We start from the raw sequence: 11,888 nt of genomic DNA on the forward strand, positions 1-11,888 counted from the left end.
GTTAACATCTAAAGTGAAATCAAATGGTCAGCAAGATGGGATTGTAGATGTCAGAGATAAAGATCTCCAGAATATTCAGTGGAGGACTTTCTCTTTATAGTATGTTTTATAATCTTTACCTAACTGTTGCCGTATTGAACCTCTTTGTTACCATCAGTAGAACTAGTCAAATTCCAGATCTGACCTTTGATCAAGGAAGTAAACCACTGAAGAACTCAATGTCCTGTTCTGAATGGGCCGTTAGATTACTAAGAGACAAATTTTGTTCCAGTTGCCACAAAATGGTCCAAACGACTGCCTCAGTATCTGAAGCCATGGACTCCATATCATAGCAGTCCAGAAGGCCCAAAGGATGCAGAAAAAAAAGTTTCTATCTGTCTGAATAGACAGAAGAACAACTGTTGTTGCTTGTGACAAGATGGTGAAGTAATCCTGGGCTGGGGGCTACAGCCCAGATTGACTATTGTTGTTGCTAGAGATCTGCAACTGAAAAGATACTTAGGTGATAAGCTGGGGATTCTAAAAGTAAAGCCTTGATATAATACAGGCTTGTGCAACTGAGGCTAAAAAAAGCTGAATCTACAATGTCTAAAGAATGGCAGTTTAAAAGTTTTATTCACTGGCCACTGTTAAAGGAGAGATTGGGTTTACATGAAGTGATTTTGGACTGCTTTCCGTTTGTTCTCTTTCTTTGCCTTCTGGCTCCGTTTTCTTCACTTTGTCTCTAGAGAACTACGAGGAACAGCAGTAGGCATGGGAGCGCAAATGACAGCATGGGGTCTAGGGACCAAAGCAGCAAGACTCCAACTATAAGCCACAACCAGAAGGTGTGAAAGTTAGGTTTTCTGCTTTTGTTATTCCCCTGGTGAGGGCAGAAGACTCAAAATATAGGAAGAAGAGCTGCTGATCCCAGCTGTCCCTCTCTTTGACTGAAAAGGGAGGGTAAATCTCAGCTGCAGAGAGAATGGAAGCATTGTGATGCCTCCTAATGAAGTACCTTACATACACAAGACAGACCAAATTCACACCTTTTCCAGCACTATAAGGCTTGTAAGATTCATTTATGTCCCTGCATCATGAGGATTATTTCGTCCAAAGTTTTTCACTTCCACTGAATATGTGTGTTCTGGATTTTTTTTCCCTCCAACAGGCCTGCTTTATAATTCCAATTCCAATTTTGATTCCAATATTTCAAAATTTTACAGGTTAGGACTTACGTTTTAGGCTTGACTTTAGGCAGCTTGATGCTACTTACATGCAGCTGCCAACGTGAGCTGTTTAGGGTTTTTTCTGTATATGTAAACAATACTTCAAATAGACAGATATCCACTAGAATGTTATAGTGCTCCCTCTGGAACATCAAATGCCAATATTAACTCTTCTACTTCTGTCTGTATTTTGGATCAAGAAGTTTATTTAGAATTTTTTTCTATCCCTTTTCCCTGCTCCACCAGCACACATTCATGTTCTGTTGTGCTTGTGGTTATGTACATATATCTGTATAAAGTGCTTGCCATAATTTTTAACTAACTGAAGAAAACTATTCCTAGTATCTGTAATGGTAAGGGTTTAAACATTTCAAATTTTAAATCTGTTATCAGTGGGATAAAAAAACCCTAGACACTAAACTCTTACTTCCTATTTTTCTTGCTTCTACAACATGTACGATGTATTCTTTTTTCTCCATTCCTACGGTGCTTAAAAATAGTAGGTTCAATTTGATTGAGAGACTGTGTTAGCCTTAATGATGATTTATCCAAAACCTTTACATAGTCCACAGAAGTTTATAAACTGCCAGTATTCTGGACAGTACGTGTGTGTATTGACATAAATGAAAACAATTACAAATTTCACAGCATTATTAAGCATAATAAATCTCAGAGAATCAGTATTTGGATTTCTTTAAAATAAGCACCTTCTAAACATCATTTTCACTTCAAATAGATGCTGAAAATGTTGTGTCAACAAGTTCTATAAGAAGATTACTTTTTTTTCCAAACGCATCCAAAAAGTGAAAGAGAAGTAGTGTAGAAAAATCCATGAAATGACTAAATACTAATTTTTAACTTCAGAAAATCATAAAATCTAAGGCTTGATACAAGCTTGACAAAAACAGTTTAATTGACATCAATGAGCTACTCACACCAACGTAAGTTTCAAGGATGCAGCCCTTAGATGTAGAAAATACCTATTAGGTAATCAGTCCATCTCCCTGTCATGGCTCTTGCATTTTTCAGTGATTTATCTGATCTAGTTTAAGTGCCTTAATTGATGGTACATTCAAAGCTTCATTAGAAAGACCAAAGGAAAAATGTTCAGGTTGAGTTTTGAGTAAGTGGTTTAGTTTAACAACAGAAACAATTCCAGCAAAATTTAAGGACACGTTTCCATCGCTCTGTGTAGAAATTCATCAAGTCTCAGTTGAATCAGATTTAAAACAAAGAAGTTATCATGCTCTGAAGGGGGCATAACAGTACAGATACATAAGAACTAGCAGACACACTGTAATAATGTAATTCATAGTCACAGACTACTGCATTAGTTGGCAAAAACCCCCAACTTTGCATAGCCTGTCATAACAAAGAATTGCCAACTATTTATTTTAGTGTTCCTAATTGTTGTCAGAATATGACCTGGGTCTGTGACACAGAATTTTTCAAAGTCAGCCTGGGAAAAGGGGCGTACATTTATCAATGTTTTTATTTTATTCACCAATGTAGCAGCACTTGTGAAGGTCTGTTTTTATTTAATTCTCAAGATTTTGTTGTTAATGGAAAAGCTGTCTCATAAATTAGGGAAGTGCTCTATTACAGGCCTGACAAAGATTGATTTAGTTCTGTGCTTGGTCACTACTGGCAAGTGAGGGCCTGTAAAAACCCAGTCAGAACTAATGGCACATCACCTTAAAGGTGATCAGGGAATAAGCAGATTTAAGAAGAAGAAATAGTTATATAACAGCATAGACATTTGATGGGTTTTTATTCTGTTCATGTTCTGTGAAGGCTTGGTCAGAAGACATCTGAAGTCACTCTGAACCTTTCCATTGACTTTAGTGTATTTTGTCTCAGACGCCAGTTACAAAAGCTCTGTTTTTGTACTATAGCTGAGGAATTACGAATTAAGAACAAGTAAGGATGAAAAGCACATCAGATGAGAAGCTAAGATGTGAAAAAAATGTCACCAAATATTAGTGAAAAACTAATGCCACCAAATATTAATGGAAAACAATGTCTCCTCCTTTCTAAGGCAGAGCAGGTGATATTTTTAGTTCACTAACTCAAGTGTGAAGGTCTGATTAGTGACTGTACAAGTCCCCAGTTCATGATAAACAATCAGATATGCAGGTACAGGTACTGGTATAGGTTATATGACTCAGTATGTTAGGAAATTATGTAATTAATGCTGCCCATACCAACAGGCTACAGTGTTATGATACAGTCTTTCCATAATCATACACTATTTTTCTCATAGAACACTGCTGACTTGGATCAAAGGTTACATTAATGTATTTTAATTTATATATAAACTGATTTTGTCCAGGATCTCTTTTGTCATATGCTGCAGAAAATGGAAGGTGCATACAGAAGAGATGGGGAATGAAACTACCAAATTTACCCTTCTGTCTAGTTTAGGTAAACATAACCCTGAGAAACTGGGTTATTATGAAACTCTTTGCTCTACAGGCTGCTGTGACAAAAAGTGCTTGGGTGACAGCAGGCAGGTGACTCAGACCTGTGTTTTCAAAGCTAATAAAGTATTGCCTTTTCTTTGGGTACTTGATTTAAGAGTATGTAGAATCATAGAATCATAGAATGGTTTAGGTTGGAAGGGATCTTTAGACATCATCTAGTCCAACCCCCCTGCAATGAGCAGGGACATCTTCAACTAGATCACATTGCTCAGAGCCCCATCCAACCTAACGTTGAATGTTTCCAGAGCTGAGGCATCCACCACCTCCCTGGCCAACCTGTTCCAACACTTCACCACCCTCATTGTAAGAATTTTATTTCTTATATCCAGTCTAAATCTACTCTCCTTTAGTTTAAAACCATTATGCCTTGTGCTGTCACAACAGGCCTTGCTAAAAGGTTGCCCCCATCTTTCCTATAGTCTCCCTTTAAGTACTGAAAGGCTGTAATGAGGTCTCCGTGGAGCCTTCTCTTCTCCAGGCTGAACAACCCCAGCGCTCTCAGCCTGTCCTCACAACAGAGGTGCTGTATCCCTTGGATCATTTTTGTGGCCCTCCTCTGGACCCGCTCCAATAGCTCCATGTCTTTTTTGTGCTAATGGCTCCAGAGCTGGGTGCAGTACTGCAGGTGGGGTCTCACCAGAGCAGAGGGGCAGAATCACCTCCCTTGACCTGCTGGCCATGCTGCTTTTAATGCAGCCCATGATATGATTGGCTTTCTGTGCTGCAAGCACACATTGTTGGCTCATGTCCAGCTTTTCACCCACCAGTACCCCCAAGTCATTCTCTGCAGGGCTGCTCTCAATCCCTTCATCCCACAACCTGTACTGATACCAGAGGTTGCCCTGACCCAGGTGCAGGACCTTGCATTTGGCCTTGTTCAATCTCACAAGCCCACCTCTGCATCTTGTCCATGTCTCTTTGGATGACATCCTATCCTTCTGGTGTGTCAACTGCACCACTCAGCCTGATGTCATCTGCAAACTTGCCAAGGGTGCACATGATCTCATTGTCTATGTCACTGATGAAAATATTAAACAACACTCATTCCAGTACGGGACCCCTGAGGGACACCACTCATCACCAGTCTCCATCTGGACATCTAAACATTGACCACTACCCTCTGGATGCAACCATCCAACCAATCCCTTATGCCCCAAAAGTCCACCCATCAAATCCATATCTCCCCAGTTTAGAGAGAAGGATGCTGTTGGGGACTGTCTCAAAGGCTTTAAAAAAGTCCAGATAGATGACATCTGTCGCTTTTTCCCTTGTGCACTCATGTAGTCACTCCACCGTAGAAGGTCACTAGGTTGGTCAGGCAGGACTTGCCCCTGGTGAAGCCTTGCTGGCTGTCTTGAATCACTTCCCTGTCCTCCATGTGCTTCATTCCATACATGACCTGAAACCCCTGATTTCCGCAGAATTAAATGTATATCATGGTTGGGCAGATGAAGACCTAGCCAAAAAGCCTAAGTACTCTGAATGAATCAGACAGCTGGTGCCTGATGTTGGGCCTTTGAAAGGGATAATTCTGATTATAATTTCTTTGTATTTCAGCTCTTCTGATCTCTGAAATGCTGCTTCCTCACCCTAGACAAGTCTTCTTCAATGCTTATGTTGCACTCAAATACAACAGTGATGACAGGTAAATAAAAGCCTAGCTTAATTAAATGATTAATCTCTTTCTGTCCAGACAAGAATGTGTAGATGCGAAGAAGAGTCAGGGGCTTGTGCCAAACAATGATCCTAAACTAAGTTCTCATTGATTAAGTCCTGTTTAAGAAAAGGAAACACTTGAGAATAAAGACAATCAGAACAGATGTTTTTAGCCATTTAAATTAGCTAGATTCACCTATTTGAAGTCTGCATAAAAATCACCTGTAGCTCTAAACTTAGAAGTCACCATTGCTGTTCTCAGCCATCATCCTCTCAGCCAGAGTTAAACAATTAACTATGCTGTTGTATTGTTAGAGGTGTATGGTTCATTTTGTAGAAGTGACAATAAGACTGTCAACCTCTTTCCCCACTGAAGTCGATATAGTTAGTCTTGATTTGCAATGATATAATGGAGAACACAAATTGGCTTTCTTACTGTAGCAACCAACTTCACTTTCAGTCTGAGCCTTCCTGCTGACAGTGTTAATATTTTGTGTCTCACAATGAATTAAAGAAAATTAAGCACAAAGTGTGCAATGCAACTCATGGAAGTGGTGAAAGCCTAATGTGCTGCAGTAAATGTAGAAAACAAGACTTTCAAGTGTTTACTTGCTACAGAAAGGTGGAAATTTTAACATTCACATGAGAACAAAAGGGTTTCCACTAGACAAGTCCAATTTCTAAAGCAAATTAATATTGAAAGAAAAATAAACCAACCTTTATAACATATTTATAAGGGAAGAGAATTTCTAATTGCAGTGAAAGTATCTTCTTGGCTAACTTCAGTTCGTGGGCTACAGGAGAATCTGTAGTTTTGCTCCACTGATACTTGTTGACACAAAGGTGTCTCCAGCACAAAGGTAATTTTATTTCAGCTCGTGAAGGAGAGGCAGAAATATTTGGATCTCACATCAGAAAATTTAGGTTATAATATATTAACTAACTCCATTTATCAATGGATTTGCATGTGATTCAAATCTAAAAAGGCATTTTTGGATGGCTTGAAGCTGGTCTTTGTAAGCAGTATTCAGTACTATTCATTAACATTATGATTAAAAAAACAGACCTTCATCTGTTTAGTCTGCAGTGTAAAGAGTGAGGAAAGGTGTCAGTTCCTGAAACTTTTTAATTTCATAAAAATCATCGTAAGGTTGATATTAACAACATTTTAAAACAGAATTTAAACTCAATTAATAGCTTTGCAGAGTCAATGAAAATTTAAGCACAAGGAAGTATCTTGGTGTTTTTAAGCCAAATCAAGCAGTTTTGTGTTTACTTGAATTTGTCTTTCTCATCCCTAGTATTTCCAATTTGTCAAGCTTAATCAAGATAAAAAGAATGTTGTCTGAATAGATTAAAATATTATAGAGGTGGTGAAAACTGGTCTTTGAGGAATAAAGCATACCCCTTTGCAGGCAGTGTATACAAGGCTTGTGTATAACTGAAGGCTCAGCCATGCTCTCCCTACAGGTCAGCTGCACATAGGCATTCAGTGATAGGTTCTATGTGGAATAGAGATGAGACAAGCTCATGACATTTCATATCAGAACTGCCAAATATGCTGATTTGCTGAATGGAGAAATCCTTTTCTCATACCTTGCTTAAAAATCTTTTCTTTACTTGCAAGTCTTTATTTTCATGCTTCCCTTTTATTGCTACCAAGAAATAACACAATTATGATTTATTACCTCAACCAACAACAAAAAACCCCCATCATTACCACCTTTCTCCTCCCTGCATATATGAGGAAGCATAGGATTTTGAATAAAGTAAATAAAGGCCAGATGGTCAGATAGAAACATCTGCTTGTGCTTAAAACAAACTGGTCATTCCCTACACCAAGCAAGAAATTAACTTTACCTGCGGTGACATCTACATTGTTTACTTAGATGTATCTCCTGCTAGTCTTCCATAATAAGAAAACAAAAAGGCACAAAAAAAATAGTCATCAGTTTTCTCTTGTCACCAAAATCTAGTTTTTCTCTCAGTAACAAATAGAACTTTCAAAGTTTGAAAAGAACAAATAACAACAACAATAAATGGCAAATTGTAAAAGCATGTAGTTCCGTTATTATACATTCTGTGAAATCGCTCCTTAAAAAGTCAGAGTTTTATATGCTAAATTAGTGTGTGGTTGTGTGGCTTTTAAGAATTCTGTAGCTTGTAGATAGCATGTGTACTTTATAATATGGCAATTATTAAATAAATAGTAGGCATTCTCATGAATGGTAAAGGAATAGGCTTATAAAATCTACGCAGTGTAAATTACCAAGGCATAAATATAACTTAGTTTTGTATAGAATATTTACTATTTTATATATAGTATGAGTATTTTATATGTTTATTTAAAAATACGGAGAGCTGAGTAAGAAACAAGTACCAATAACATAGAGGAATTAAGGTAAGGAGGAAAGGATATGTTCTCACTTGACACTTAAAACCAGAAAGTATATGGGGAGCCATAAATATTGAAGATTATTCCAGATGCTTGCAGCTGTAGAGTGGGTTTTGGCCCAACAGTAACAACACAGAAGAGACAGATGTGGTCAGCATAAGGGACGCAACAGGGACAGTATCTTGGAAATAATAGTGGGCCCAAGATGCCTACTGGACAGCAATGAAATTAGTCAAGCAGGGGATACGAGAGATGTCACTGCGCATTGCCATGTGTAGCATAAAAGCCGGGGACATTTCCAGGAGCACTAAGGTTTGGGATGTTACTCCAGGGAACCCCAGGCTGGAGGAGAGCATGGAGGAGACGTGTCGGGTTGGGAGTGCCAGACCAGACAGAGAACAGAACCTGGCAGAGATAAGGAGAGCTGCCACATGGTAAAAGAAGGATTTTCAGATCCTGGAGCTGCGGCTATAGCAGAGGTTCACATCAAGGTTAAAGTGATAGAGACAAATGGGAAGCACAAGCCTAGAAGAGATGTGAAGGAGACAGATTTATGTTTCATGGTGCTCATTCTGGTAAAATTGGAAAACAAAAAAGCTTCCACTGCTGTCTTGACAAAATTAGATCAAAGTAGATAAGACAAAAACATTCATAGATTATTTCCACGTGTCAATGTAACAATAGTTATACTCCAATGAATTATGGGTTGCCAGTACCCCCGACAGAATAGTGACAACTGATTCACTAAGTTATGAATGCACATTTAATATGGCTCTGGTAGTAACGAGTTAGCTCATCCTTTAGTGTACATTATTTCTTCCCTAAAGTTTAAGATTGAATATCTAAAGGAGACATGGATATATTTATTTTACTATAACATTTATGACATTGTGTCCTATAATGACATGCAAATGGAGTCAAAACATGCCTCTCATACAGAATATTAGAGAGGATAAACAGGTTTCTTGTGAAAGAGTGAATGGATTAAAATGTAGCTTGTTTTCATGGAAAGGTTATTAAAACCAGACTGTTTTCCAGAAAATGGAGTATTTGAAGAATTCACTTCATGGTTAAAATGTCCAAAGATACATAGTGATTTCTTTCACTTGACCATGGCAATCAATGACAGAATGTATATTTTTAACATATGACATAAAACTTCAACAGTGTAAAGAAAGCTTTATTACTCCTAAACCACCTTTTCTGCCTCTATGTGGAATTTTTGCACAGAAACTTCTCTGGTTAAGTCCCCAAAATTTACAGAAACACTATACTACACTTATGGAATTTAATAAACTCTAGAAATTTGCATTATAACAATTGAAATTTACTTTTGGATTTGCTATGCCTCCCATTCAAACTATTTGCCATATTGAAAATACAATAACAAGAATGACAATTAATGCAGTGAACTTACATTTTGGTAATTCTTACTTTAAAATATAGCTTTTATCTATTTAATGTATGCTGGTGTATGAATCAAGACTGTAACTGTTCACCTTTTTTTGAGTAGAAGCCTTTATTTAGACCCATAATCTGAAGTATCTTGAGTAGAATGAAAGAGAGCAAATTAGTTCTAGTAATTCAAAGAGACAGAACAATATTTTTCTGAGCAAGAAGATTTTAAGGATCGCAAACCTTTTTTTGCATCCTTTTTTGTCATTCACGTGGAACTTATTTCTCTTTTGATTGATGCCAGTCTACCTACTCAGTGCAATTATTTACAGACATGTTTCAAATAAATTATAAAGCTTGGTCTAAATATTCTAAACATGATAATCAACATATTATAGATAGACAGTAACTGTAAGCAGAGTAAATCTTGAGGATGTGCCAAATTACCCTCTATTAGCTCAGTTATTGAACTAAAGATACCAGCTGTCTCATTTGCAGGCAGTTTTGGTATTTTGCCTTCTATATTGGCTGCTATCTATTGGATATTTCATTCTGCATTTAAGGAATCATTATTCCCACCAGACATCAGCCTATATTTTGTACATGACCCTTTAAAGTGGATACTTACCTGCTGCTGACGAGTCAAAGTGGATTGCTGCTATTTTGTTAATATTCTAAAGCTCTTCTGATGCATAAGTATCATATACCACAATTAATTCATTGTTTGTAATACACTTTCAGGTTTAATGCTGAGTGAAACAGAATGGTGGGATTCAGCAAAAAGAGCTGGATAAGTATGAATTAACTTAAAACTTTGGTTGTTCTTCATTACTATTAAGAAGTTATGAATTGCAAACAGTCATCTGAAAAACATGAGAGCTACTAACCAAGTTATACATGCATGAAAGGACAATACGCTTCCTCATCAAGATGACCCTATGGGCTGTACCTTGTCCAATGCGTTGAGCTACTTACACTAATATTTTATCCATTTTAATTGCACTTAAAATCATAAATTCAGTGAAACAAATATTTGAGAACATTTTTACAGTGTAATTGAGAACAGCATATGAAGTTTGCTGAATAAAAACTGAGCTACGAGTCATACATTTTGTTCATTGACATGAATTCTTATTTTACCAGTGTTAATCACTCTGGATTTTGCCCAGTTTATATAATCAAAGAATGGATACTCATGCAAGAGCTATAATTTTTGTTTCAAAACAATATGCTAACAAAGCCTTCACAAACTTTAAAACCAATAAAACATGTTTACAACATTATTCTACGCAATAGTGCAATCAAAATTACAAGATAATACAGTGTCTATTCTTTAGGTTTCAGTTTCATCTGACAACAGTTTATGCTGGAATAAATTCCATTTACATCAAAGGAATATTGAACAAGTGTGAAATAAGAATGAGGTCTTTTTATCTCATTTTAGTTTCTAATTGATCAATATGTCAAATTTCTTGCCTACAAGGAAACTTTATCTTTTCCGTGATGCTTGTTTATTCTTCTGCAATAATATTTTGTGTCATCAGTTTGTGCATCCACCAGAATAGTGTCATTTACTCTCATTATCTTTCAGAAACCATTGTAATTTAAATTGTGAAGGAAAAAAATGCCTTATCTTCTCAGATAAGAAGAACTAACTCAGTTCATGACAGCAAAAGTTTAGGATGAGTTAATATATTGGCCTTCATAATTAAGCACATTTGTTATAGGAACTCAGAAAGGATTTAGATAGTTTTGATCTTCTCATTCATCCCTTAATATACTTCTTCCTAGAAAATCTGCATTAGGTAATTCCAGGAAAATGTCTTGCTTTCTGATCTATATCACCAAAATTTCCTGAGATGAACTGTCATACACTCTGAATCTCCACAAGATATTTTTTCATGTTACTCAAGCAATTTTCTTCAACCTTGAGGTCTGAAAAGCATTTTTTCTCCTAAGTTTCATTATTTGTCTAATTTCACACTTTTTATTATGCTAACACATTCTTTTTTATTTTCCTTTAACCCCTTCAGATTTTTATACTTGACTGGTAAATTACTGATGCATTTTATTCCTGATCATCTGCTCTCCTTGCAGCATCCTGCTTAGACCAAAGGTTTTATTTTATAATGCACTATATTTACTTTCTCACTGTAGTGACTTCCTGCATTGCGTATTTACATGCCTGGCAGAAACTGTGGTGCATTACCTGAAACTATGGCATTGTTCAAGATTCCCTAACTTTGAGCTAATTCTTCTAAAAATAATCCCAAAAAGGATTTACCTCCTTGCAATCCCTGAGCTGATTATGCAAAATCCAAATAAAGCTGGGAAGGTGAGATGTTACACTGGTTTTGGCTGGGATGGAGTTAATTTTCTTCATGGCAGCCCATATGGTGCTGCTTTAAATTGGTGACTAAAACAGTGTTGATAACACAGGGATGTTTTAGATATTGCTGAACAGTACTTACACAGCATCAAGGCCTCCTCTGTTTTTTCATGCCACCCTGCCAGCGAGTAGGCTGGGGGTGCACAAGAGGTTGGGATGGGACACAGCTGGGACAGCTGACCCCAGCTGATCAAAGGTATATCCCATACAATATGGGATATCATTGTTCTCAGCAATAAAAACTGGGGGAAGGAGTAAAGGAGGTCATTCAGAGTTATAGTATCTGTCTTCCCAGGTAACCAGCACATGTGATGAAGCCCTGCTTTCAGGAAATGGCTAAACATCTGCCTCCCAATGGGAAA

This window comes from Phalacrocorax carbo, chromosome 2, assembly GCF_963921805.1.
Source record: "Phalacrocorax carbo chromosome 2, bPhaCar2.1, whole genome shotgun sequence".
NCBI classification, from domain to species: Eukaryota; Metazoa; Chordata; class Aves; order Suliformes; family Phalacrocoracidae; genus Phalacrocorax; species Phalacrocorax carbo.